We start from the raw sequence: 26,525 nt of genomic DNA, 5'->3' as shown, positions 1-26,525 counted from the left end.
TAATATCTCTTGGGCCCAGGGGAAGTACAAATATTTTGCTGACAAAAAGAGAGCTCTGGGACACATGTTTCAGGTGGGGGAGAAGGTTTGGCTTTCCACACGTAACATCAACTTGAAGGTACCATCAGCTAAATTGGGACCAAAGTTCATTGGTCCGTACGAGATTATGGAGATAGTCAACCCAGTGGCATATAGCTTGCGTCTCCCTGTCTCCTTAAAAATATCCAATGTGTTTCATAAATCTCTGTTGAAACCCATGGGGTCTGTCAAGGAGGACTCTGAGTCGGTTGTTCCTCCAGTGTTGGTGGAGGGTCACTTGGAGTATGAGGTCGGACATATTGTGGACTCTCGGCGGGTGCGCCGCTCCTTGCAGTACCTGGTCCACTTGAAGGGATATGGACGAGAGGATCACTCATGGGACCGTGCTCACTCTGTACATGCAGATTGCCTGGTTCGGGCTTTCCATTCCAAATACCTGGGGAAGCCTGGGGGTCCAGAGGGCCCCCATTGAGACGGGGGTACTCTCATGATCCCAGTGCAGGTTTTGACCTGCACGTCAGGGGTTAATGTCTTGAGCCAAGTGCAGGCTTTGACCTGCACACCTGGGGTTAATTATTGTGGCCTCTCTTTGGTTCAGGGAGAGCTTCTTATAGCCCTGGGAAACTCCTATCCCTGTCAGTTATACTTTTGCCTTTGGCCGAGTGTGGTTACTCCTGTGCGCCTGTACCTGTTCATTGTCTTCTAGCTTGCTTTTATGGCTCTGACCCGGTTCTGTCCCCCATTGTGAGTTTGCCTGTTGATTCTGTACTGTATATCTGGTTCTCTGGTTTCTGACTTCTTGGCTACGTCCTGACTATCCGTTCTGTCTAATCCTTTGGTATTGTCATGCTATCTCGTGCTTTGACCCCGGCCTGATCTGTTTATGTCCCTGTCTATGCCCCTTGGTAACTTTGTCCCGTAGTTACCATTCTAGGAGTTTTCCTGCAGCTCCTAGCTCTCTGGAGTTTAGGCCACACCCCCAGCAGTCACGTGCTATAGGTCCTGCTGGTCTGAAGCACACATCTTCACTGCTGCTGCCCACTCCTCAGGTATCTATGAGCACAGTTTGTCTTACTCAGGACACGCGCACTGGCTCAGTGAGCAAGTGCAGTGCGGTGTTCCTGACAGTGGAATCAGGGATTGGCCGTTTGGCACACCAGTGCAAAAAAATAATCCGCATGTGGCAATGTTCATACAAGGAATGCAGAGTTTCTGGTTCACAGCCTCTTAGTAACACCATATAGGGGTGCTGCCCAGTGCTAACTATAATGCATCCCGTGTGAACAGAGCCCACAGTTTACAGAACCATTTTGGGCCCAACTGCACCCTGAAAAAATATAAAGTGCACAAAAACATATCAATATATGTAAGGTATTGATTGATATTCTGGCCATAATAGTTAGCACTGGGAAGCCCAGTTTCACAGAGGTAGACACAGGAACATTTATTTTGCTGGTTTATTTAAAACATGGTATAAATCAGTGCAGAGTTTGCCAAAATAAACACGGCCGCTCAGGGTACAGTCAACAGAGTTCAACACAGTTGCACATAAATGTTTCTCTGGCGCTCTCTTACCTGCAGACACACAGACAGAAAAAAAAATTCAGTGGCAGGACACTGCACAACCACACCTTTGAGGCGGAGAAATGGTGCGTAGTGGTCATACCCATCTCTTCTAGCTACTCACAAAAATTCCCCATCCCTGTCATGGCCGATTAACCCCTCAGCACATAGCATGCTGGAGAGAAACTTCTGGGTTTCATTTCATGGAAGATAGAAATCTTGGTGATACATATCTCCCCTCACAAACTGTATACATGAGTATTTGCATGAACATCTTTGAAAAATAAATCCATCAACGCCTTTATATTTTTCATTTGTTGCTGCATTCACAAGAAATTAGTGGTTTAGTTAACATGCAAATTAGGCATTAAGTGCTCTTAGCATGACAAACACTTAACCCCTTTCTGAAATCCAACGTACTATCCCGTCCAAGATACCCGGGCCCGTATGACCGAGGATGGGATAGTACGTCACCGCGATGAGCGGCGCTCACGGGGGGAGCGCCGATAATCGCGGCCAGGTGTCAGCTGATTATCACAACTGACACCCGGCACTATGTGTCAGGGGTGGTCACGCATAGCGAAGAATCGCGCAGGGAGGGGGCTCCCTGCGTGCTTCCCTAAGACCCTCGGAGCAGCGCGATGTGATCGCGCTGCTCTGACGGTCTCCTCCTTGCAGACCCCCCGGATTCAATATGGCCGTGGGGGCCCTTGGGGTCCTGCAAGGAGGCAGCTTCCTCAGTGCCTGCTGAGAGCAGGCACTGAGAAAACCTGTGCAGCGCCTATCAGATCGCTGATCTGACACAGTGCAGTGCAAACTCTCAGATCAGCTATCTGACAGTATAACCCCCCGGGACAATATAATAAAGTAAAAAAAAAAACAAAACATGTGTATAAATAATTAATAACAAATTCCTAAATAAACAAAAAAAATATCCCCAATAAATTCTTTTTTTTGTAAATAAAAGAAAACAATAAAAAATACACATATTTAGTATCACCGCATCCGTAACAACCCGCCTTATAAAACTGTCCCACTAGTTAACCCCTTTATTAAACCCCTTAAAAAAATAAATAAAAAACAAAGCAAAAAACAATGCTTTTTAATCATTCCGCCGAACAAAAAATGCAGTAACACGCGAACAAAAAGACGGATATAAATAACCATGGTACCGCTGAAAATGTCATCTTGCCAGTAAAAAACGAGCCACCACACAGCATCATCAGCGAAAAAATAAAAAAGTTATAGCTCACGGAATAAAGCAATGCAAAAATAATTTATATAAAATAGTTTTTTTTGTATAAAAGCGCCAAAACAATAAAATGATATAAATGAGGTATCACTGTAATCATACTGACCTGAAGAATAAAACCGCTTTATCAATTTTACCACACGTGGAACGGTGTAAACGCCCCCTCAAAAGAAAATCATGAAATGCTGTTTTTTGTTTATTCTGCGTCCCAAAAATAGGAATAAAAAGTGATCAAAAAATGTCACGTGCTCAAAAATGGTACCAATAAAAACGTCAACTCGTCACGCAAAAAATAAGACCTCACATGATTCTGTGGGTCAAAATACAGAAAAATTATAGCTCTCAAAATGTGGTGATACAAAAACTATTTTTACAATAAAAAGCGTCTTTTAGCGTGTGACAGCTGCCAAACATAAAAACCGCCATAAATAGTAAATCAAACCCCCGTTATCACCCCCTTAGTTAGGGAAATATAATAAAATTTAAAAAATGTATTTATTTCCATTTTCCCACTAGGGTTAGGGATAGGGTTAGGGCTAGGGTTAGGGCTAGGTTTAGGGTTATGGCTAGGGTTAGGGCTGAGATTAGGGTTAGGGGTGTGTTGGGGTTAGGGTTGGAGTTTGAATTAGGGGGTTTCCACTGTTTAGGCACATCAGGGGCTCTCCAAACGCAACATGGCGTCTGATGTCAATTCCAGCCAATTCTGCGTTGAAAAAGTCAAATGGTGCTCCTTCCCTTCCAAGCTCTGTAATGCACCCAAACAGTGGTTTACCCCCACATATGGGGTATCAGCATACTCAGGACAAATTACACAAGAACATTTGGGGTTCAATTTATCCTGTTACCTTTGGGAAAATAAAAAATTGGAAGTAGAAATATCATTTTTGTGGATTTTTATGGCTCTACGTTATAAACTTCTGTGAAGCACTTGTGGGTTCAAAGTGCTCCCCACACCAAGATAAGTTCCTTGGGGGTCTAGTTTCCAAAATGGGGTCACTTGTGGGGGGTTTCCACAGTTTAGGCACATCAGGGCCTCTCCAAACGTGATATGACACCTGCAGACCACTCCATCAAAGTCTGCATTCCAAAACGTCACTACTTCCCTTCCGAGCCCCAACATGTGCCCATACAGTGGTTTACCCCCACATATAGGGTATCAGCATACTTAGAACAAATTGGACAACAACTTTAGGGGTCCAATATGCACTCCACACCTATGGGAGTGGAGATGCATGCATATTCATTACCTTAATGAGCAGTGCCACGTGTTCGTGCCAGAAGAACTGCTGGATGCCGGAACCATGGAGATGCTTTAAAGACGCCAAGACCACTGAGATGCTGCAGAGCATGCTGGTGGGTGAGTAGGATGTCTTCTCGAAGCTGGCGGCTGTCACTGTGTGCTGCTATAAGAGAAATGAATAATCATTTCTCTTTAGCAGCGGGCACAGTGACAACCACCGGCTTCTGCCTCCTGTGACCCGCTGCTCCACCGCTCCCCCTCCTCCGTCAGCTTTCTGGACAATTAACTCATGTATAAGCCGAGGGGGTATTTTCAGCACAAAAAAATGTACTGAAAAACTCAGCGTATACATGAATATATACGGTAATTCAAATTAATTCACCTGTCAATCTGTTTTTCTTAATATTTGGAGGATAAGATTTTTCTTTTAAAATAGAATTGCTACATGTAGGATTTCTGTAGGGAGTTGTTTTGTTTTTGTGATTTGAATTAAATAAACTCGTAAGATGATGTAACACTTATTTATTTATTTTTATTTTACTCATTTATATACCGCCATTAATTCCACAGCGCTTTACAGACATTATTGGCACTGTCCCGATGGGGCTCACAATCTAAATTCCCTATCAGTATGTCTTTGGAATTTTAGGGTATCAGAAAAAAAATTTCAATAGATTATGTGATAAGAGGTACCCTAATTGGTCATTACACAGAGCAAAATTCATTATATTCACAATTGATCAAAATTATTTACTACAGAACCAAAAATCCAAAACTGACAATTATTCATTTACAGTTTTAGTATAATCACCCATCTTAGCTTTTCCTGAATTTATTAAATAGTGGAAAGAAAACATATTAGAAAAACATGTATTTCTTCATCCTGTTTTTAAAAACGTGTACATGAGCAATGTAAATCTTGTGAGGATGCACATAAATGTCAAAATTTTCAGTCATTATAAAATGGCCACATTTTTCCAATACGGTACTCCGTTACTGTTACACCTCACATGTTATATCTTTGATAAAAAGGTTTAACAGTTTAAGGTTTAAAAAAGGTTTGGATTTAAAACAACTTGCAAGGTTTACAATGTTGGTTAAATCAGTCCCTCAAAAGTGTGTTAGGAGATATTTCTTTCGGACTCGCTTAATCCCTTGACAACCGGTGCTTTAACAGTCTCCAAACACTTTTCACAAGTATATAACGAGGATTTAATACCTTTCAAGTTTATAGGGATAGAAAGGGTGCTTAATATGGATGAGGCCATAAAATTAAACTTCTAAATGGGGAATCAAAATTGATATTCACCTTAGAGACCTAAGTACATCTTGTTTTAAATATCACACAGGATCTTACATTACAATATTGGTATTTTACAATTGGTCCGTTTTTCTTATTTTCGCTTATTTTTTTCTATCTTTGGTATTCAATCTAAATTTTAAATATATTTCCAGTTATATTTTATTTCATTTACTTTTTATGTCTATGATTGGTGTTGGACCCTAATTGAATGTTTTGAGAGCACAATTATTAACTTATGACTTTTAAACAGAGAGGTCACCGATTAGTTTTATACCATGATTAAGGTTATATGCCATAACATGTGGGTCCAGTACCCTCTTCATGTGGTGTTTTGTTTGAGAGGAGTCTCAAACAGGACATCAGAGGAAGTTAGGGTGCAATAACTTCTCTGCAGCGTCTATTGCTTCTACTAGAGCAAAGTGAAATCAGAGAGCAGCACTGCAGTTACTACAGTTTCCTTCATTGTCCTCTAACTAATCCCTAATCATATTTTTTTTACTTCACTTCCTGTGATGCTTTGTTTGAGAGCATTGTCACTTTGGCGCACTCACTATTCTGCAGTATCGATCAACCTTTCTGAAACAGGAAGTCATGAGTGGTTAGTAATACGAGCAGTGAGTGACACCAGCACCGGCCTACAGCTTCTAGCAAATGAGTTGTCATCAGTGGACAGTGATGGAAGATTTGAGTAACACCAGCCCCTCTCCCTAATGATGATTGTTTTTGTATAGTTCTAAAGCCTGTGGGGAGGTGCTGGTGTTACTCACCACTTCTATCTCCATCCCTTAACGATGTCTGGTTTCACAGTTATAAGTTGCGGTGGCGGAGATAGAAGAAGAGTGCCGGTGCTGCACTCACCTCTTCTACAGCTTCTATCACCATAGATCCAGGACATATTCAGAGGGCGGCAAAGCAAGATACTGTAGCAGGGAGGAAAGAAATTTTGTCGAATCCCAAAATTTTTTTTATTTTTGGGACTCGACAAAATTTCTTTCCTATGATAAGCTGCAAGTCATGAATATTGGCTGGAGACCCACTACACTGCAAGATGGACTGAATCATAATATAGGACACGGTGAGGCTGTCTTTTTTTTTTGTTTGTTTAGTTTTGTTTTTTCTGTTTTACCTACTGTAGTAAGTAACTGCAGCGACATCCTCTTATGGCCTTTCTGTTCTAGAAGGGATAATAGAAGATGCATGAAGGTGAGTGCAGCCCCAGCTTTCTGTGACATCCTGTATGAGACTCCCCTCAAACAAAATGTCACAGGAAGAGCAGTAAAAAAAAACACATTTAGGGATTAGCTAAATAAGAAGTTGTGTCGGCCAATTTATAATAGCGCTAATCACAAAAGTGGTTAGGGTGTAAAGACTACCCCTTAAAAACTGCCATGATTCCCTATGTGATCAAAGAGCATTAAACGTACAGTTCAGGGAGACTTTTGGCTATGTCATAATATTAAAGTGCATGTTATCAAGGGGTTAATAATTAGACAGACCCTTTTGCACAAGATTTCTCACTTTTCTCTACTCGAATGTGGATTCACACTGTAGCTGATCCATGGAAACCTTGCTTAGTCAATTTAATGCTGCACTTCAGGGTCATATTTCTAATTATCAGACAGAGAAACTCCAATCATGAAAAGGCAGCGGTCTCTAATAAAGTGGCTATTAAATGTAATCCACACATACTGTAGAAAGAAAGTAGCCTTTAAACCACATTTGATTATTAGTCACATCATTGTGCTACGCAGGTAGGTCACAAGTAAGATAATTAAAGCGGCTCAATTAAAAGAGAGTTTGATCAAAGTTTACAGCATAAATATTTCATATTATTACAGCTTCACACCATAGATACATTTTCAGTATTGCATAAAGTATAACGTAAGTTCAATATATCCTAGGTACAAAATGTAGGCTCTATTCACAACAGATCTGTATTCAAAAGGCTTCGGAACATTAACATTATGGTTTATAGTGGGGTTTGGGTATTCTTTACAGCAAGAATAGCCAGCAATACAACTGTACCAATTTGTAACCTGACATGCATACCATTATGCAGCACACTATCCTGAGGCAAAAAATGTCAATTCAGCACCTACATGGACACTTTCAATGTCTTTTGCTTTGTTATGCGTCCAGTTGCAGCTTACTGCAGCAAGATATTTTTCAGTGACATTTTACTATTAAAGGGATATTCCCCTATACACAATATTGTTCACATGCCAATATGACTTATTTTTAAAATGATTCCCGTTTTGTGCATATAACTCGTTAAAGGTTGCCCCTCCGGGGCTCTGTTTTCTTTCTAGTTGCCATTGGAACCATACTGCTGCAGTTCTAGTGCTCCTGGTCCATTATGTGCAGTGGAGTCTATCTCAGCAGGCTTCCTGTCAGCATAGTTCTGCTCTGCCTCCGCTTCAGACATAGAGCATATCCTACGTTTAAGATCTAGTTATATTTAGCGATGCACCAGCGATCCCGACAACGATACGACCCAGTCAGGATCGCTGGTGCATCGCTAAATGGTCGCTAGTCAGCTGCCACACAGGCAGATCTCACCAGTGATGTAGCAGTGGTCGGCGGTCGTCACTTACCTGTCACACGCAGCGAGGGTAATGTCTTCCGCCCGCGTCCATAGAGTCGCTCGTCGGCACCAGCAGGAAGCCGACGACGAGAAATGGAACATCCCATTCTAGAGCGATCAGCGATATCCAGCGGGGGAGCCGGTTGGAGGTAAGTATTACATTTAGCGATATCGCTAGCGATCTCGCTATGTGTGAAGGGGCTTTTAGAATGCACTCTGTGCCTTTGTGCGCTGTCTGCTTCTGTCCACCACTCTGCCTAATCAGTGTTATCTTCTGCCTAAAGAAAGCTGTATTTATAGTTTTACATCATTCTTACCTTGTTTCTAGCAAAGCTCAACTCTACTGCACTCTTTCACGATGGAGCTTGTAATTATTAAGCAGTGCACAGCTGAGCTGTGTTTGTTGCCTGCTGCTGACAGATTAGTTATGTGAAAATGCAAATGGAGCAATATTAGCAAAAGAAGATAATCCTCGGCAATAACAAAAACAGAGCAGCATTTATAAGTTCACATAATTGATTTCTCAAAGGAAGGCAATAAATAGTGATGAGCGAGTATACTCGTTGCCTGGGTTTTCCCGAGCATGTTCGGGTGTCCTCTGAGTATTTAGGCGTGCTCGGAGATTTAATGTTTGTCGACGCTGCTGCATGATTTGCAACTGCTGGACAGCCTGAATACATTTGGGGAATGCCTGTTTGCTAGGGATTCCACAGGTGTATTCAGGCTCTCCAGCAGCTGCAAATCATGCAGCAGCGTCGACAAACATTAAATCTCCGAGCACGCCTAAATACTTGGAGATCACCCGAGCATGCTCAGGAAAACCCGAGCGACGAGTATACTCACTTATCAATAGAAGGCAAGAAACACAGGTGAGCTCAGCTCTGAACTGTTTATTTTTTACAAGTTGTCAGGAAGTACAGGGCCATTGAGTTTTTAGAGAAACCAGATAACAATCACATAAAAGCACCCATCCAGCTACAGTATATTGATGTACTGTAAATACCAGAAGAGAAACAGGCAGGGCACTGTACATGAGCCGTGAGTGCACAAAAGCGTAAGGTGAATTCTACACTTAGAATAGCTTCATGATAACTACGGTAACTTCAGTTAGGCTTAATCAGGAACACACAGGAGAAAGAGGCAGAGGTCTGCAGTACTGAGGAGAAGCAAGAGGCTGCTGGGAAGTTTTAGCAGTACAAGAATAGGATCATCCATTCGGTTATATGAAACTGGATGCAGAGAAGGATAGACAGAGATGAAAAAATTCCCCAAAAAGTACAAGAAAGAAACTTTATGTTGAGCCATATCTGTATATTATTATTATTATTATTATTATTATTAATTATAGCGCCATTTATTCTATGGCTTTTTACATGTGAAAAGGGGTATTCATAATAAAAACAAGCACAATAATCTTGAAAAAAGCAAACTGCCTGCTGGTACATGAGGAGTGAGGACCCTGCCCACGAGGGCTCACAAGACTAAGAATGTATTTACTGTGCTTTGTGGAAAATAATACAATTGGGGGACTAAGCTTTTAATGTGCTATGTCTTAGGTAGTGTTGAGCGATACTTTCCGATATTGGGAAATATCGGATCGGATTGGATCGGACCGATACCCAAAAAGTATCGGGTATCGCCAATTCCGATACCGGAAACCCATGCAAGTTAATGGGACAGAAATATCGGAATTAAAAAACCCCTTTCTTTACTTGCACATCCAGTTCGGGAGGGGGGAAGAGTGTGGGCGGTGCGTGGGTGGAAACTGTGTGTGTCTGTGTGTGCGGGCAGGGTCTGTACGGGCCTTTTCCTGGTCCGTGCGGGCCTGCCCGGGGTCTGTGCGGGCTGCCAGGGGTCTGTGCGGGCCTGCCGGGGGTCTGTGCGGGATGCCGGGGGTCTGTGCGGGCCTGCCGGGGGTTGTGTGTGTGTGCAGGCATTGTCCGATGGGACTACAAGTCCCATCAGGCTATGCCTGCTACAATGACAGTGATTGACACATTAGCCAATGATGGGACAGTAGTAGTCCCATCATCCGGCTAATGTGTTGAATGTAAAAAAAAACAAACATACATACTACATACTACATACATACTACATTCATACAACATACATACATACATACTACATACATACTACATATATACTATATTCATACAACATACATACTACATACATTCTTCATATATACTACATTCATACAACATACATACATACTACATACATACTACATATATACTACATTCATACAACATACATACATACTACATACATACTTCATATATACTGCATTCATACAACATACAAACATACATAGTACATACTACATATATACTACATTCATACAACATACATACATACTACATACTACATACATACTTCATATATACTACATTCATACAACATACATACTACATACATACTACATATATACTACATTCATACAACAAACATACATACTACATACTACATACATACTTCATATAACTACATTCATTCAACATACATACATACTACATATATACTACATTCATACAACATACATACATACATACATAGTACATACTACATACATACAACATACATAAAACATGCTACAGACATACACCATACGTACTACATACATACTACATACAATACATTCATACGATACATTCATACATTCATACAATACATACATATAGACATACAGTACATATAACATAGAGTACATACTCACCATCACTTGATGAAGCCAGTGTCATCTGTAAAAAATATTAAAATAACAAACAACCAATATACTCCCTGATCCGCAGAAATCCACGAGTGTCCCACGACGATCTCCCATGGAGAACAGCAGCATCAGCTGATGCCACCGCTCTCTATGGGCCCCAGGAATACAATGATGGGAGGTAGGTATCCTTCCGCACTGTATTCCTCCGCCACTGTAAAAAAATAGTCCCTAGTCTCACTTTTGGCATTGCTGTGTGAGAAAGTTCCCACTCAGTTTTAGCCATAAAGTGAGACCAGTGAACTATAGTAACCTCTCAGTGATGCACTGCAGGAGATTGTCGTGGGACACTCGTGGATTTCTGCGGATCAGGGAGTATATTGGTTGTTTGTTATTTTAATATTTTTTACAGTGAGATGATTTTTTTTTTACATTCAACACATTAGCCGGATGATGGGACTACTACTGTCACATCATTGGCTAATGTGTCAATCACTGTCATTGTAGCAGGCATAGCCCGATGGGACTTGTAGTCCCGTCGGACGATGCCTGCACACACACTCAACCCCTGGCAGGCCCGCACAGACCCCCGGCAGCCCGCACAGACCCCCGGCAGGCCCGTACAGACCCTCGGCAGCCCGCACATACCCCCCGACAGGCCCTTACAGACCCCCCGGCAGGCCCACTCAGACCCCTGGCAGCCCGCACTGACCCCCAGCAGGCCCGCACAGACCCCCGACAGCCCCGCACAGACCCCCGGCAGGCCCGTACAGACCCCTGGCAGCCCGCTCTGACCACCGGCAGACCCGCACAGACCCCCGGCGGGCCCGCACAGACCATGCATCATGATGCGCACAGACCGCACATCATGATGACATAATTTCAGCAGCCAATCACAGCCACAACACTGGCTCATTGCATTATGGGAACTTCCGATTCCGAATGTCAGCCGATACCTGATATTTGCAGTATCGGAATGCTCAACACTAGTCTTAGGGTAAGAAATGTACTTTTTGCTTTGAGAAATACTTTCACAGGGGTTTCAGAGTTCTACAACAATAAATATAATTTCTCAAGCAGTGAGAATTTGCACCGTGTTTAACGTCTCTTTCATCAGACTCAATGCTTTTGGTTGACAAACATTGAAGTTAACCAATTAGAGGTTGCAGGTCATATTAGCACTATTTCTGGAAACAGTGCACATATTTCTATAGATGTTGTGTGGTTTATTCTCCTGTCAATGAAAGATTTAAACATCCAGTTCCCAAACACCTTGGTAGACCACAAAAGATCAGACTGTATCAGTGACTATCACCGGTCACTCTATCAATAACCAAAGAGTTCGCACCGAGGAGACTCTAATAGTAGCATCAGGAACAAAGTACTTCCGGAGCCATGTGTTGACTATTAGCTACATTTGGCAACTAAATTTATGAGAAAATAAAAGGTAAATGATGATGAGAGCCTTGCTACATAATTATATATTGTAACTTTTTAATCTATCTAAGTCTAAAACTAACTGTTCTTTATACATGCTTTCCTATATTCTACATACCGTATATTAGTTAAGTGCTTTTTTGTATTGGTAACCATTTTATCATAAGTCTAGAAAACAACAAACTTGCAGTTTTTCCATTTGTTATGACTATTACTTTTTCAATTACAGAACAGGTTTGCTGACTCCATCTGACATTATTATCTTTTGAATTCCAGAGGTCTTTGCCGGTAGAATTATATGACATTTTACAAGACCCATTTATTACAGGGGTTATCTGGGAAGAAAAATGAGAATAAATTCAAGCACTTGGTTTTACAACAACAGAATACATCTTATTGTGTGTAGAATGTACAATACAGCTAATTACTAATTGTAAGGTGAATGATTACCTTCCTTCCACCAATCAATTAGTAAATTAAAATACATATTTACAGCACCTAGCTATACATTTGTAAATGGATAATGCTATATTCTCTGCACTAAAGATCGATCAGCTTAATGCCAGCATTATTTTATTTACAGGTATGAACGATAGAGACAGACAGCACTGTGTTCGGCAGAGGAATATTAAAGCGCTGTTAGCTCAGTTGTACAAATATGTGCTGTAAAGAACTGTAGTGCAAACAGTACACCACAGATTATAAAGTAGGAGTTGATGCTGTAACAAAATGCATTAAAATGCCCCTGAATATGTTTCATCACAGTTACAGTGTCCTCAGATGCAATGGGTGAAACTTTCTCTCATTATTATTATTATTATTTATTATCATAGCGCTATTTTTTCCATGGCGCTTTACATGTGAGGAGGGGTATACATAATAAATACAAGTACAGTAATTTTAAACAATACAAGTCACGACTGGTACAGGATGAGAGAGGACCCTGCCTGCTAGGGCTCACAATCTACAAGGGATGGGTGAGGATACAGTAGGCGAGGGTAGAGCTGGTCGTGCAGCGGTTTGGTGGATCGGTGGATACTGCAGGTTGTAGGCTTGTCCGAAGAGGTAGGTCTTCAGGTTCTTTTTGAAGGTTTCCATGGTAGGTGAGAGTCTGTTATGTTGTGGTAGAGAGTTCCAGAGTAGGGGCGATGCACGGGAGAAATCTTGTATGCGATTGTGGGAAGAGGAGATAAGAGGGGAGTAGAGAAGGAGCTCTTGTGAGGATCAGATGTTGCGTGCAGGTACTGTAAGTATAGGGAGACAAGGTCACAGATGTATGGAGGACTCATGTTGTGGATGGCTTTGTATGTTATGGTTAGGGTTTTGAACTGGAGTCTTTGGGTAATGGGGAGCCAGTGCAGGGATTGACAGAGGGGACAGGCCGGGGAATAGCGGGGGGACAGATGGATTAGTCAGGCAGCAGAGTTTAGAATATATTGGAGGCCACAGAGCAGGAGATTGCAGTAGTCAAGGCAGGAGATGATGAGGGCATGGACTAGGGCTTTTGCAGATTCTTGGTTGAGGAATGTACAGATCCGTGAAATGTTTTTGAGTTGAAGTTGGCAGGAAGTGGAAAGGGCTTGGATATGTGGTTTGAAAGAGAGGTCAGTGTCAAGGATAACCCCAAGGCAGCGAGCATGTGGGACTGGAGAGAGTGGGCAGCCGTTTACTTTAATGGATAGGTCCGTTGGGGGGGTCGTGTGAGATGGGGGAAAGATGATGAATTCTGTTTTGTCCATATTAAGTATTAGAAATCTAGCTGAGAAGAAGGATGAAATAGCAAACAGACATTGAGGGATTCTGTTTAGTAGGGAGGTCATATCTGGTCCAGAGATGTAGATCTGTGTGTCATCAGCATAGAGGTGATACTGAAAGCCGTGATATTCTATGAACTATTGGAGGCCGAAGGTTTAAATGGAGAAGAGCAGGGGCCCTAAGACTGAACCTTGTGGGACTCCGATGGATAGGGGGCGCAGTGAGGAGGTGGTGTGTGAGTGGGAGACACTGAATGTCAGGTCTGTTAGGTATGATGCTATCCAAGATAGTGCCAAATCTGTGATACCAAGAGATGAGAGGGTCTGTAGTAAAAGGGAATGGTCCATTGTGTCAAAGGCAGAGGACAGGTCCAGGAGGAGGAGGACAGAGTAGTGTCGCTTGGCCTTGGAGGTTAATGGGTCATTGGTGACCTTAGTTAGGGCAGTTTCAGTGGAGTGGTGTGGCCGGAAGCCAGATTGTAAGCAATCAAGGAGGGAGCAAGAAGATAGGTGGGAGGACAGTTCAAGATGGACGTGTTGTTCCATTAGCTTTGAGGCATAGGGGAGAAGTGATATAGGGCGATAGCTAGATACAGAGGATGGGTCAAGAGAGGGTTTTTTGAGGAAAGGTATGATTGAGGCATGTTTAAAGCTTGAGGAGAAAACACCTGTTGTTAGTGATAGGTTGAAGAGATGGGTTAGGGTTGGGATGAAGACTGTGGTGAGGTTTGGGATGAAGTGGGATGGGATCGGGTCAAGTGCACAGGTAGTGAGATGTGATCTTGAGAGTAGAGTGGAGAGTCGATCTTCTGTAATGGTTGAGAAGTTGGTTTTGGAGGAAGAGGGCAGGGCAGTTAGTGGGACGGGCTCTTGGGGTTGTCGACCAAAACTGTGTCTGATGTTACCAATCTTCTCCATGAAAAATGAGGCAAAGTCTTCAGCCGAGATGAGTGGGGAGGGAGGACGTGCTGGGGGCGGAGTTGAGAATTGAAGGTATTGAATAACTGTTTAGGGTTGTGAGACAGGGAGGATATGAGAGATGAGAAGTAGGTTTGTTTTGCTGCAGCGAGTGTGGCCTTGAAAGTAGTGAGGGACTGTTTGAATGCGATGATGTCCTCATTGGAGTGGGATCTTTTCCATCTCCTCTCAGCAGCCCTGGAAGCTCGCCTCAGTTCTTTGGTCAGACTGGTGTGCCTGGGCTGTCTGTTGATTTTGAGAGCTTTGGTATGTGTGAGAGGGGCAACTGATTCCAAAGCTACAGCTATTGTGGAGTTATATAGAGTGGCAGCGGCATCCGCAATGTGTAGGGGACTTATGTCTTTAAGAAGAAGAAGGGATTCAGACACTGAGTGTAGATCGAGGTGTTTAAGATTTCGGCAACGGTGTGCAAGTTTGTGGGGTGGGGATTGTGGACCTGGAGAGGAGAGGGAAGAGAATGTAAGTAGGTTGTGGTCAGAAAGAGGAAGAGGTGAGTTAGAGAGGCTAGATAGGGAGCAGAGGTGGGTGAAGATGAGGTCTAGTGTGTGGCCATCTTTGTGAGTGGCTGCAGAAGACCATTGAGTGAGGCCGAAGGAGGAAGTAAGGGATAGAAGTTTAGTGGCAGCTGAGAGGGAAGTGTCAATGGGGATGTTGAAGTCACCCAAGATGATAGTGGGGATGTCAGTGGAAAGGAAATGAAGTAGCCAAGTGGTGAAGTGGTCAAAGAAGGTGGTGGCTGGCCCTAGGGGCGGTAAATGACAGCTAGTTGGAGGTTGGAGGGGGAGTAGATGCTCACAGAGTGCATCTCAAAGGAAGGGAGGGTAACAGAGGAGGCAATGGGATTGGGGGAAGGAGCAGTTATCTGACAGGAGAAAACCAACTCCTCCATCATGCTTGCTGCTGGGGCGGGGGGTGTAGGAAAGGTGGAATCCACCATATGAGAGCACAGCAGGAGAGGCTGTGTCAGAGGGGGTAAGCCAGGTTTCAGTAATGACGAGGAAGGAAAGTTTGTTAGTAATAAAAAGATCATGAATGAAGGAAAGTTTGTTGCAAACAGAGCGAGCGTTCCGCAGAGCTCCTGTTAATGGGACAGGGGAAGCTGGGGCTGGGCGAATGGGTATAAGGTTGGAGAGGTTACGTAAAGTTCTGATTGAGCATGGATGGGAGGTAGAAATGACTGTGGGAATGTTGTGAGGAAGACCAGGATTTGGAGAGATATCGCTGGCAGTGAGGAGGAGCAGAGAAAGTGTTAGCAGGTGGGAGCAGGAGAGGGCATGAGGGGGCTGTCTGTGTTTGGAGACAGAGGATTGTATGTTGAGAAACAGATCTGAGGAAGAGGTGAGATGGATGGGGAGGACTGAAGAAGAGATGAACAGTTTCTTGCTTGGTGTAGGAATTAGGGGGTTAGCAGAAAGTGAAGGATTAAAGGGGTCAGAGTGAAAACAAACAGAAACATTGTTTGCAGTGACTATCCAGTTACCTTCAGTTCCCTTCTGGTTCAATTCTGGATTAATTCATATCATCTCACACTTTTAAGATACACACTGCAGACCAAAGTCTTAATATATCAACAAAAAAATCCAAAAAATAAATAGGGCACTTCAACCATATAATACACAACTAGTCCCCCATAAATATATGAAGGGCATAAGAAGAGATCCACAATAGTAATGAATTAAAAGGTGTATATTTTATTAGAAACAATTCTAAAAAAGAATGAACAAACAGCAAGATAGTCATGACAGTGTCCCCTGTCATGGCTATCTTGCTGTTTGTTCATTCTGTTTTTAGAATTGCTTCTAATAAAATATATACCTTTTAATTCATTACTATTGTGGGATCTCTTCTTATGCCCTTCATATATTTATGGGGGACTAGTTGTGTAGACTAAAGTCTTAGCAGACTTGTGCTATGCAATATACGTGCTACAAAGTGCATTCAGGTGTGAAGCAGAGAGGAGTGGTCTGTGCTCATCATGGTCAGATCATGCGCTCCATCATTGCTGGGTAGCAGGAATATATCAACATTCAGATAGTGATATTCTTCATTATTGCCCCAAGATAACAACGTATACGGTGAAATATATTTTGGGGGCAAAGTGGATGGAGGGACATTGTAATGCATTTTATTACAGCAGTAGCTCCTAAAATAGTATACTGTGGTGTACTGTGGACGTCAAGTACTTTACAGTACGCAATGCAATTGAATCAAAAGTGCTCTTTCATGTTCCTCCGCAGAGTAAGAAGCCAACTGGATCCATTTTCAAGACTTATAAATAAAATAATGCTGATAATCAACTGATTAATTATTTAGAATGCAGAAAATGTTCTAATTTGTCGGCAGAAGCTGGAAACATTTTTTATATAAGCTTCTGAGGTTGAACTAGTCAATTAAGATTAATCTCTCATTGCCACAGCCAGTTACTGATTTTGTGAATTAGTTTATACAAGAGTTATTATTCTTTTTATTTTTCTGTCCATATATGAGGGCTTCTTTTTAGCCAGTCAAGCTGTTGTATAACACTGTTCACTTTACCACATAGAGTAAAAACATTTTTTTTTAAAACTCCATGTGTTGTGAAACGGTGCAATAAATGCACTCCCATCATGGTTTTTTTTGTTTTAATTGCTTTTTATTGCGTTTTTTAGGTCGAGGTATAGACCAAAAAAAATCAATTCTGATGTTTATTACAAGAGTCAAATAAATTTATATTTTGATAGATTGAACGTTTACGGATGTGGTGATACAAAATATGTTCACTTCTGTTTTTCATTTCTTTTTAAATTGGAAAACAAAAAGGAGGGGCGATTAAAATGTTTATACTGTTTTAATTTTTTTATATTATTAAAGCTTTTTTAAATTTTTTACTTAGTTTTGTAGTCACGTTCGAGAAACTGAACCTACAATCACTTTTCTATATAATACCATACTTCTGTACTGCAGTTTAAAGAGTAAATCACTTCCTCCTATAACTTCCAGGCTGTGGCCGAGGATGATGATAGCAACCAATCCATCAGCTCAAAATGATCACTTCAGAGGGATTGATGGCAGCTGTTGTTCATGGGCAACAATTGTGTCATTGAAATGTTGCTGTCAAGAATTGCAGCAAGTTCTGGTCATTGCAGCTACAGGCAGATGAGTTTGGTGCAGGCTAATCTCCTGGGGAGCTGATATACGAAACACTTTTTACATCCTACTTCAGGAAGGGCTAATAAAAATAAAAGTTAAATTTTAACCCCTTCGCTTTCATTTCAGAGGTAGACACCTCTGAGGTTGGAGTTGGAGAGGTGCAATCATAAGGTACCCAGTCTCTCATTCAACTTCAACTGTACACCTTTTTTTAACCAAAATTTTCTATTGCCGAGAGAAATTATGACATCGTAATTGTGAATTGATAGCAATTAATTCAGCCTCTATATAATGGCACCACTTCCTCGATGGTCCCAAACATAAAATCACTGTTTTTGTTTGTTACCACAAAAATCTGAGTAATTTAGAATCAGCTACAAGACTCAACCCTAGGCATGCTAGATGGAATTTGTTCTTTTTAGATTTGATTTTGCTGTTATGGTCAGACCTGGCACTACAAACATAAAAGCAGACACTCTCCCAAAGTTTTTATACATCTAAGTATAAGAAGAGATTCATAGATCCCAAGAGTTAGTTCCTGACACTTTTCCTACGCAAAAACTATTTATTCCCCCCCAGTGTCACGTATGAGTGGTGACCTGCAAAGTCAGGCATCACAAATGTCTGTGAAATCTGATGGTGTGAGAAGCCAGCTCTTCAGGCATTTTTACACACACATGTACCGTATTTTTTGGACCATAAGACGCACTTTTTTCCCAAAAATTTTTTGGGGAAAATGGGGGCGTGTCTTATGGTCGCAATATACTTACAAATCCTGTTGCGGCAGTCCCGTAGCGGCGGTCTCAATGCAGCCTCCCTGTGCTCTGTGGTGCAGTGGGGTCGGGGCTCTGTAGTGTGACTGCAGCGGGGCTCTGTGCTGCGTGGGGGGCTCTGCCAGCATTTCATTAAAGCCCGAAAGCCCCCCGCAGCTCCGTTGCTGCAGCGCGGTGGCCTCCAGAAAGATGGCCGCCGGGAGCGGCGCATACTCAAATTCAAATCACGGCAACAATATCTCGTCCCGAGATCTCGTCTCCCGAGATCTCGGGACCAGATCTCATTGCGGAGATCTGAAACTGAGCAGTGGCCATCTTTCCGGAGGCCCCTGGCGGCCATCTGTCTGGAGGCCTCCGCATTGCAGCAATGGAGCTGTGGGGGGCTTTCGGGCTTTAACGAAATGCAGGCAGAGCCCCTCACGCAGCACAGAGCCCCGCTGCAGCCACACTACAGAGCCCCGACACCACCACACGACAGAGCACAGGGAGGCTGCATTGGGACCACTACCACGGGAACGCCGCAAAAAGATTTGTAAGTATATTGTGATCAGAGCACAGCCACCCCATGGACACAGCCACCCCACAGAGCACAGTCACCCCACAGAGCACAGTCACCCCACAGAGCACAGCCACCCCATGGACACAGCCACCACACGGACACAGCCACCCCACAGAACACAGCCACCCCACGAACACAGCCACCCCACGGACACAGCCACCCCACAGAACACAGCCACACCACAGAACACAGCCACCCCACAGAGCACAGCCACCCCACGGACACCGCCACCCCACAGAGCACAGCCACCCCATGGAATTCGGACTGTAAGACGGACCCCTATTTGTCACATAATTTTTTTCCCCCTATTTTCCACCCCAAAGTTAGGGGTGCATCTTATGGTCCGGTGCGTCTTATAGTCCGAAAAATACAGTAAATGGTGTAAGGGCTATTGTGAAGTCTGGTGGGTAGCAGCCCCCGCAGGAGAACTACCAAGCCTAGAAGAAACAACCCTATGCACATGAGATTGAGTCGTGCTGGAGATCAAGGAGGCCAGCCAGTGCTTTTTCCGTGGTTTCTGTCGAGACTCCAGTGAAATCTTCGCAGCTGCATGGAACATAGTGTCTTGCATGGTTCAAGAAGTTCCCAACTGCCAGATGACATCAATTATGGTTTAGAAGAGGGATGTCTTTATGCAATCCTTAGTTGCGAGCGGTTGAGAAGAGAGATGAGGCTTTCCAGTAAGCCTGAGGTACCTTGGATGCCAAGTTCCAGGTTGAGAGCAGAAGTTTTAGTGCACATATAGTGCTATATGCAACGGGAGTGAGGAGAGCTACTACATATTGCCGGAAAAGAGCTCGGTTCATCACACCATGATCATCATCAACTGCTCCAATAAAAGTAAGCTTTAGTTTTCTCTTGCCCTTTCCTGCTCCTATGAGTCCTGGGACCCACTTCTCTAAGAACTTCATTATTAGCCTCCTACCCTTAGAAGGAAACACCGTTATCTAGTTGGTGGTTGGCAGGATCAATAAACAGCGTAATTTTGTTCCTCTGTCTAGGTTGCTTAACTCTCAAGCCTTAAATAAGTTGTTCATTTAATCACATTGTACATTTACATGGTATTCTGGAAAATATAGTTTCTGACCTGGAGACCCAGTTCATTTCCAAATTTTGGGTGTCATTCTATAAAAGAAAATCAACATTTAGCTGTCTTTCTCTCCTGCCTATAACCCGGAGACTAGAGATGAGCGACTTTGCCTTTTGTCGGGTCGAGTCTGGTTTCATGAAACTCGACTTTTGCAAAAGCCGGGTCTAACGAAATCGGCCGACTATAGGGAAAAGTCGGAGGCCGACTGAAACACGAAACCCAATGCAAGTAAATGGGGTAGCAAAGTTGGCAGAGAGTGGAGGACAGTAAACACACTTACAGTGCCCATTTCAATGCCAAAAACATTAATTCTTATTACTGAAGCTTGTCAACCTTAATTTACTTCCTAATAATAGTTACGCATTGAAAACTGGGGTTATTTGGCTGAAGTTGTGGGGGGTAGGGCTGGCTCCAGGTTTTCGTGTGCCCTGGGCCAAAGAGTGTCAGTGCGCCCCTTTAACACATACCACAACTCATGATGCTCCGATACGGCACAGAAATATAGGTATAGTACAATGACAAATACTTCACTGCTTACATGACTTGACTGATCTATTTTAGATTGTACAGTAGCTCAAAAAAAAGGACAGTATATTACTCCATACGGTATTATGGCCACCACATTGTGCACCATACAGAATAATGAGCCCCATATATTTCTCCAAACAGAATAATTGGTTACATATAATGTTCCATACAGTATATGATGAGCTCCACATAATGCTCCAGTATATGATGGGCCTCATGGATGATGCTCCAGTGTATGATGGGCCCAAATAATGCTCCATATATAATGGGCCCCATTTCTAATGGTCCAGTGTATAATGGGCCCCATAGATGCTGCTCCAGTGTCTGATCTGCCCCATTTATAATGCTCCAGTATATGATGGGCCTCATGGATGATGCTCCAGTGTATGATGGGCCCAAATAATGCTCTACATATAATGGGCCCCATTTCTAATGGTCCAGTGTATAATGGGCCCCACATATGCTGCTCCAGTGTCTGATCTGCCCCATTTATAATGCTCCAGTATATGATGGGCCTCATGGATGATGATCCAGTGTATGATGGGCCCAAATAATGCTCCATATATAATGGGCCCCATTTCTAATGCTGCAGTGTATAATGTGCCCCATAGGTGCTGCTCCAGTGTCTGATCTGCCCCATTTATAAAGCTCCAGTATATGATGGGCCTCATGGATGATGCTCCAGTGTATGATGGGCCCTAATAACGCTCCATATATAATGGGCTCCATTTCTAATGCTCCACTGTACAATGTGCCCCATAGATGCTGCTCCAGTGTCTGATCTGCCCCATTTATAATGCTCCAGTATATGATGGGCCTCATGGATGATGATCCAGTGTATGATGGGCCCTAATAATGCTCCATATATAATGGGCTCCATTTCTAAAGCTCCACTGTATAATGGGCCCTGTAAATGCTGCTCCAGTGTCTGATGTCCCCAATCTGGAATGCTTCAGTATATGATGGGCCTCATGGATGATGCTCCAGTGTATGATGGGCCCTAATAATGCTCCATATATAATGGGCCTCATTTCTAATGCTCCAGTGTATAATGGGCCCCATAAATGCTGCTCAAGTGTCTGATGTCCCCCATTTGAAATACTCCAGTATATGATGGGCCCCATTTTTAATTAACCCAGGCATGGTATGTGAAAAGAGCTCCATGGAGTAATCTGAAGTGTGTGCTGCCGCATTCTTCACTTTTGGTGTGGGTGAAGGACACAAGGAAAGGGGTTGCTCCTGATCAGAAGCCTGTACTGACGACTCAGTGCTTGCATTTTTTTAAACTTCAGAAGAGGAGGCGATAGAGCTGGAGGCTGTTTCAGCAATATATGCCAAAAACAGTTACTGATGCTCCGGCTTTAAAAGCAGTCTACCTACTCCCAGAAAAGGGAGCCTTACAGGCCTTCCAGAGCTACACCATGATGCAGGCTCAACACCTCCTGCCTTAGCTGCTATTGTGTTTTTGGCACTACCAGCAGATGCACCACCATCAGCACCAGGTGGCCCCCCATGCCCACGTCTGTGTCCTCGTCCACCATACTTCCTCCTGTTTTGGAAAATGGACCCAAAATACCAGCAGATATATGGTACTGTATCAGAAGCGTACAGCTCTATACAGTCTAGGGATAACAGTAAATCTCTGTATATATTTCATGAGTCATACACAGACGCTCACAGGCTCAGTATGGATTACACAATAAAATAAAAAGCTGAAAAAGGGTACAGTATCACCAGATATAAGGGATATATAGTAATCATTATGAATCTCTGTATATATTTCAGGAGGCAGACACAAACGCTCTCAGGCCCAGTATGGATTACAAAAGAATATGAAAAGCTGTAAATGGGTAATGTAACACAAGCGTACAGCTGTATACAGTGTTGTGGTAATCTTAAAGCTCCAAATATATTTCCGGAGCAACAGACAGATGTTCACAGGCTCATTATGGATTACACCAGAATCTAAATAGCAAAAAAAGGTTACTGTATCAGAAGCGTACAGCTGTATACAGTGTTGGCCAAATTTGAAATCTCGGTATATATTTCCGGAGTCAACCTCAGACACTCACTTAGTCTTGGTTTGACCATAATAAAAAATGTTGTAAAAAAGGTACTGGATAACAAGATAGCAAGTATATATATTATAGGGTACAATTGAAATCTCCATATACATAGTCCCGTAGTCACTCTCAGACGCTTACCCAGTATGGATTTGACTGTAATACTAAATGTCGAACAAAGGTACTGTATAACAAGATACAAGCTGTATCGAGTACAAGGTCAAAATTGGTATCTCCGATTCACCGTATATATAGAAGGCGTAAACCACACACGCTCACTCACTATGGATGATACTGTAATTCAAAGTGTTGAACAAAGGTACTGTATCAGCACATACCAGGTGTATCCAGTCTAGGGGTAATTGTAAATTTCCGTCTATACTTCCGGAGTCAGACACAGACACTCATAGGCTCACTATGTTTTACACCAGAATTTAAAAAGTAGAAAAAGGGAAAGGTGTTCGACGCGTACAACAGTATACAGTGTTGTGGTACTTTTAAATCTTCGTATATATTTCAATCTCAGTAAGCCAGTCCAGACTCTTCGCTACCGGAAACTACATTGATACAAGTACAGACGGAAAGTCTAGTGCTAGCCGAAATTTGGGAATTACTCATCGTGGGAAAACCTCCCGGTAGATGTTGCAGAGGCAATGATGCAGACCTTCAATTACTGTGTCTGTGGAGACAGCGAAAAAGGTTCTTTGTGAAGAAAGGATTGCTTTATCGCAGTAGCGTGGATCACATCACTGTTACTCGTCGCCATCAAATTGTGATCACAGGGAGAGATGTAGACATGGTCCTCACTGCCTATCATGATGTGTCTGGTCATTTTGGAGTGCAAAAGACAGAAGCCACTGGCTGTAGGTGATTCTATTGGATTGGCATGAGAGGAGACATTGAAAAATGGTGGCAGAAATGTCACACATCTGTGACTATCACAACTGTGAAAGGTGATCATAAAGCACCACTGCATCCGCTTGTAAGTTGACGTCCATTACAAATGGTAGCCATTGATCATCTGAAGGTAGAGGCCTTTGAAACCCATGCATGGTTCATTTTAATGAAGGTTAGTTCATCAACATTTTGGGTCGACAGACGGGTCCTTTTTTCTGTCAGGATTGATCCAGCAGCACTTAAGACTCTTTCAGATAACACACTAGCAGCAGGGCAAGCGAGCTCCCGTAAGGCATAGTGTGCCAATTCAGGCCAGGTGTCCAGTTTAGAGGTCCAATAGTCAAAGGGGAATGACCTGTGAGGGAGAACATCGATATGGGAGGAGAAGTATTTTGTAACCATAGTTGACAACTGCTGTCTCCTGTCACTTGTAATCGATGCAGTATTAGCAGTCGTGTGAGCGGTACTTGAGAAATCATTCCACAACATGGTCATTAAACCCCTGTCTCCAATGCCACTTCGGCTGTGTGTACCACGAACACCTCTTCCATTGGGCCCACTATGGCTTGTGGGAGAACCAGCACCGCTGCTCTGTGCTGGGAAAGCCTCAAACAAACGGTTTACCAGAGTTGCTTGTTTGTTAGCCAATATTATCTCTAGGTTCTCCTGTGGCATGATGTTGTGTAATTTGCCTTTGTAGCGTGGATCGAGGATGCTGGCCAGCCAGTAGTCGTCATCCTTCATCATTTTGGCAATGCGGGGGTCCCTTTTTAGGATCCGCAAGGCAGAATCGCACATGTGGGCCAATGTTCCAGGTGTCAATAATGCACTGCCACTGCTGAGTTGGAGGAGCACTTTCTGGCAAATCCACATCCCTACAGTCACGCACAAACACTATACCTGACCTTGGAATGCCAACATTTTCTCTTGCCCCCTGAGAAGCATCTTCCAGCCCAAAATAATCATCCCCCTCATCCTCCTCCTCTTCCTCTTCTTCCTCCACCTCATCCAGGACAGTTCCCTGACCAGACAATGGCTGACTGTCAGCAAGGCTTCCCTCCTCCTCTTCCTCCTGTTCTTCCTCCTCTGCTGCAGGCACCAGATCTTTAATGTGCGTCAAACTTTGCATGAGCAGACGCATAAGTGGGATGCTCATGCTTATGATGGTGTCGTCTGCGCTTACCAGCCATGTGCATTCCTCAAAACACTGAAGAACTTTACAGAAGTCTTTCAGCTTTGACCACTGCACACCCGACAATTCCATGTCTTCCCTCAAACTGCCTGCCCGTGTATCCTCCCACAAATGCATTACAGCCTGCGTCTGTTCGCACAGCCTCTCAACCATGTGCAGGGTGGAGTTCCAACTTGTTGCAACGTCTGTGATTAGGCGGTGCTGGGGGAGGTGGAGCAATCGCTGCAGCTTCTGCATACGACTGGAGTGGATATTTGAGCGACAGATGTGCGAGCACAGTCTTTGCACCTTATGGAGCAGGGATGTTAACTCTGGATAATTATTAAGGAAGCACTGCACCACCAGGTTCAAAGTGTGAACCAGGCAAGGTATGTGTGTGAGTTTTGCACGGGCCATGGCTGCCACAATATTACGGCCGTTATCACTGACTACCTTGCCTGGCTCAAGATGTAGACTGCCCAGCCATGAATTCAGTTGTTGCTGCAAGCAGTCAGCCAGTACCTCCGCGTTGTGTCTGTTGTCACCCAAAGACATCATCTTTAATACAGCCTGCTGACGCTTACCACTAGCTGTTCGATAGTGGGACACCTCGTGTGCAACACTGCCAGCTGTGGATGGACTGCTCATACGACTGCACTCTGTGGACGAGCTTTCGCTTATGGAGGAGGAGGAGGAGGGTCGAAAGCCTACAGCCAACTGTTTCCTATACCGTGGGCTTGTCAGCACTGTTGCACCGCCACTGTCCCCTGTGGAGCCTGCATCCACCACATTAACCCAGTGCACTGTGATGGACACGTAACGGCCCTGGCCATGCCTACTGGACCATGCATCTGTTGTGAGGTGCACCTTTCCACTCAATGATTGCTTGAGTGCATGGACAATGTGGTCTTTCACATGCAGGTGGAGGACTGGGATGGCTTTTCGAGAAAAGAAGTGCTGACTGGGTAGGTCATAGCGTGGGACTGCAGAGGCCATGAGCTCGCAGAAAGCTTCGCTTTCAACTAAACGGTAGGGCATCATCTCTAATGAGATTAGTTTGGCTATGTAGGAGTTCAAACACAGTGTATGCAGATGAGAGGATGAGTACTTTCTTGTCCTACTCAGAGTGTCAGGTAGGGTGAGCTGGACTGGAAAGCTGCATATAGGGGAAGTAATGGTGGACCGGATGGACTGAAAGGGGGTTGGTGATGGTATTGGTGGTGATGGCCTAGATTCAGTGTTGTGTTGCAAAACCATTGTGATTCCCTGAGTGTTTTGGCCTTGCGACGACACCTCAACATTTAGTGCTGGTGGTGTGCTTAACGGTGGCGGTGGTCTTACAGTGGGGGAAGCGATGGAGCGTTGCTGGCTACCCTCAGTTGGAGCAGGTGCACATGTGCTACCTGAGGTTTTGTAGTCCGTCCATGCTTGCAAGTGCATGTTGATTAACCCCTTCAT

This window comes from Dendrobates tinctorius, unplaced genomic scaffold (genome assembly GCF_039654945.1).
Source record: "Dendrobates tinctorius isolate UK_male_01 unplaced genomic scaffold, ASM3965494v1 ptg000263l, whole genome shotgun sequence".
NCBI classification, from domain to species: Eukaryota; Metazoa; Chordata; class Amphibia; order Anura; family Dendrobatidae; genus Dendrobates; species Dendrobates tinctorius.
The sequence above is the reverse complement of the archived record's forward strand: the minus strand, read 5'-3'. Positions refer to the sequence as shown.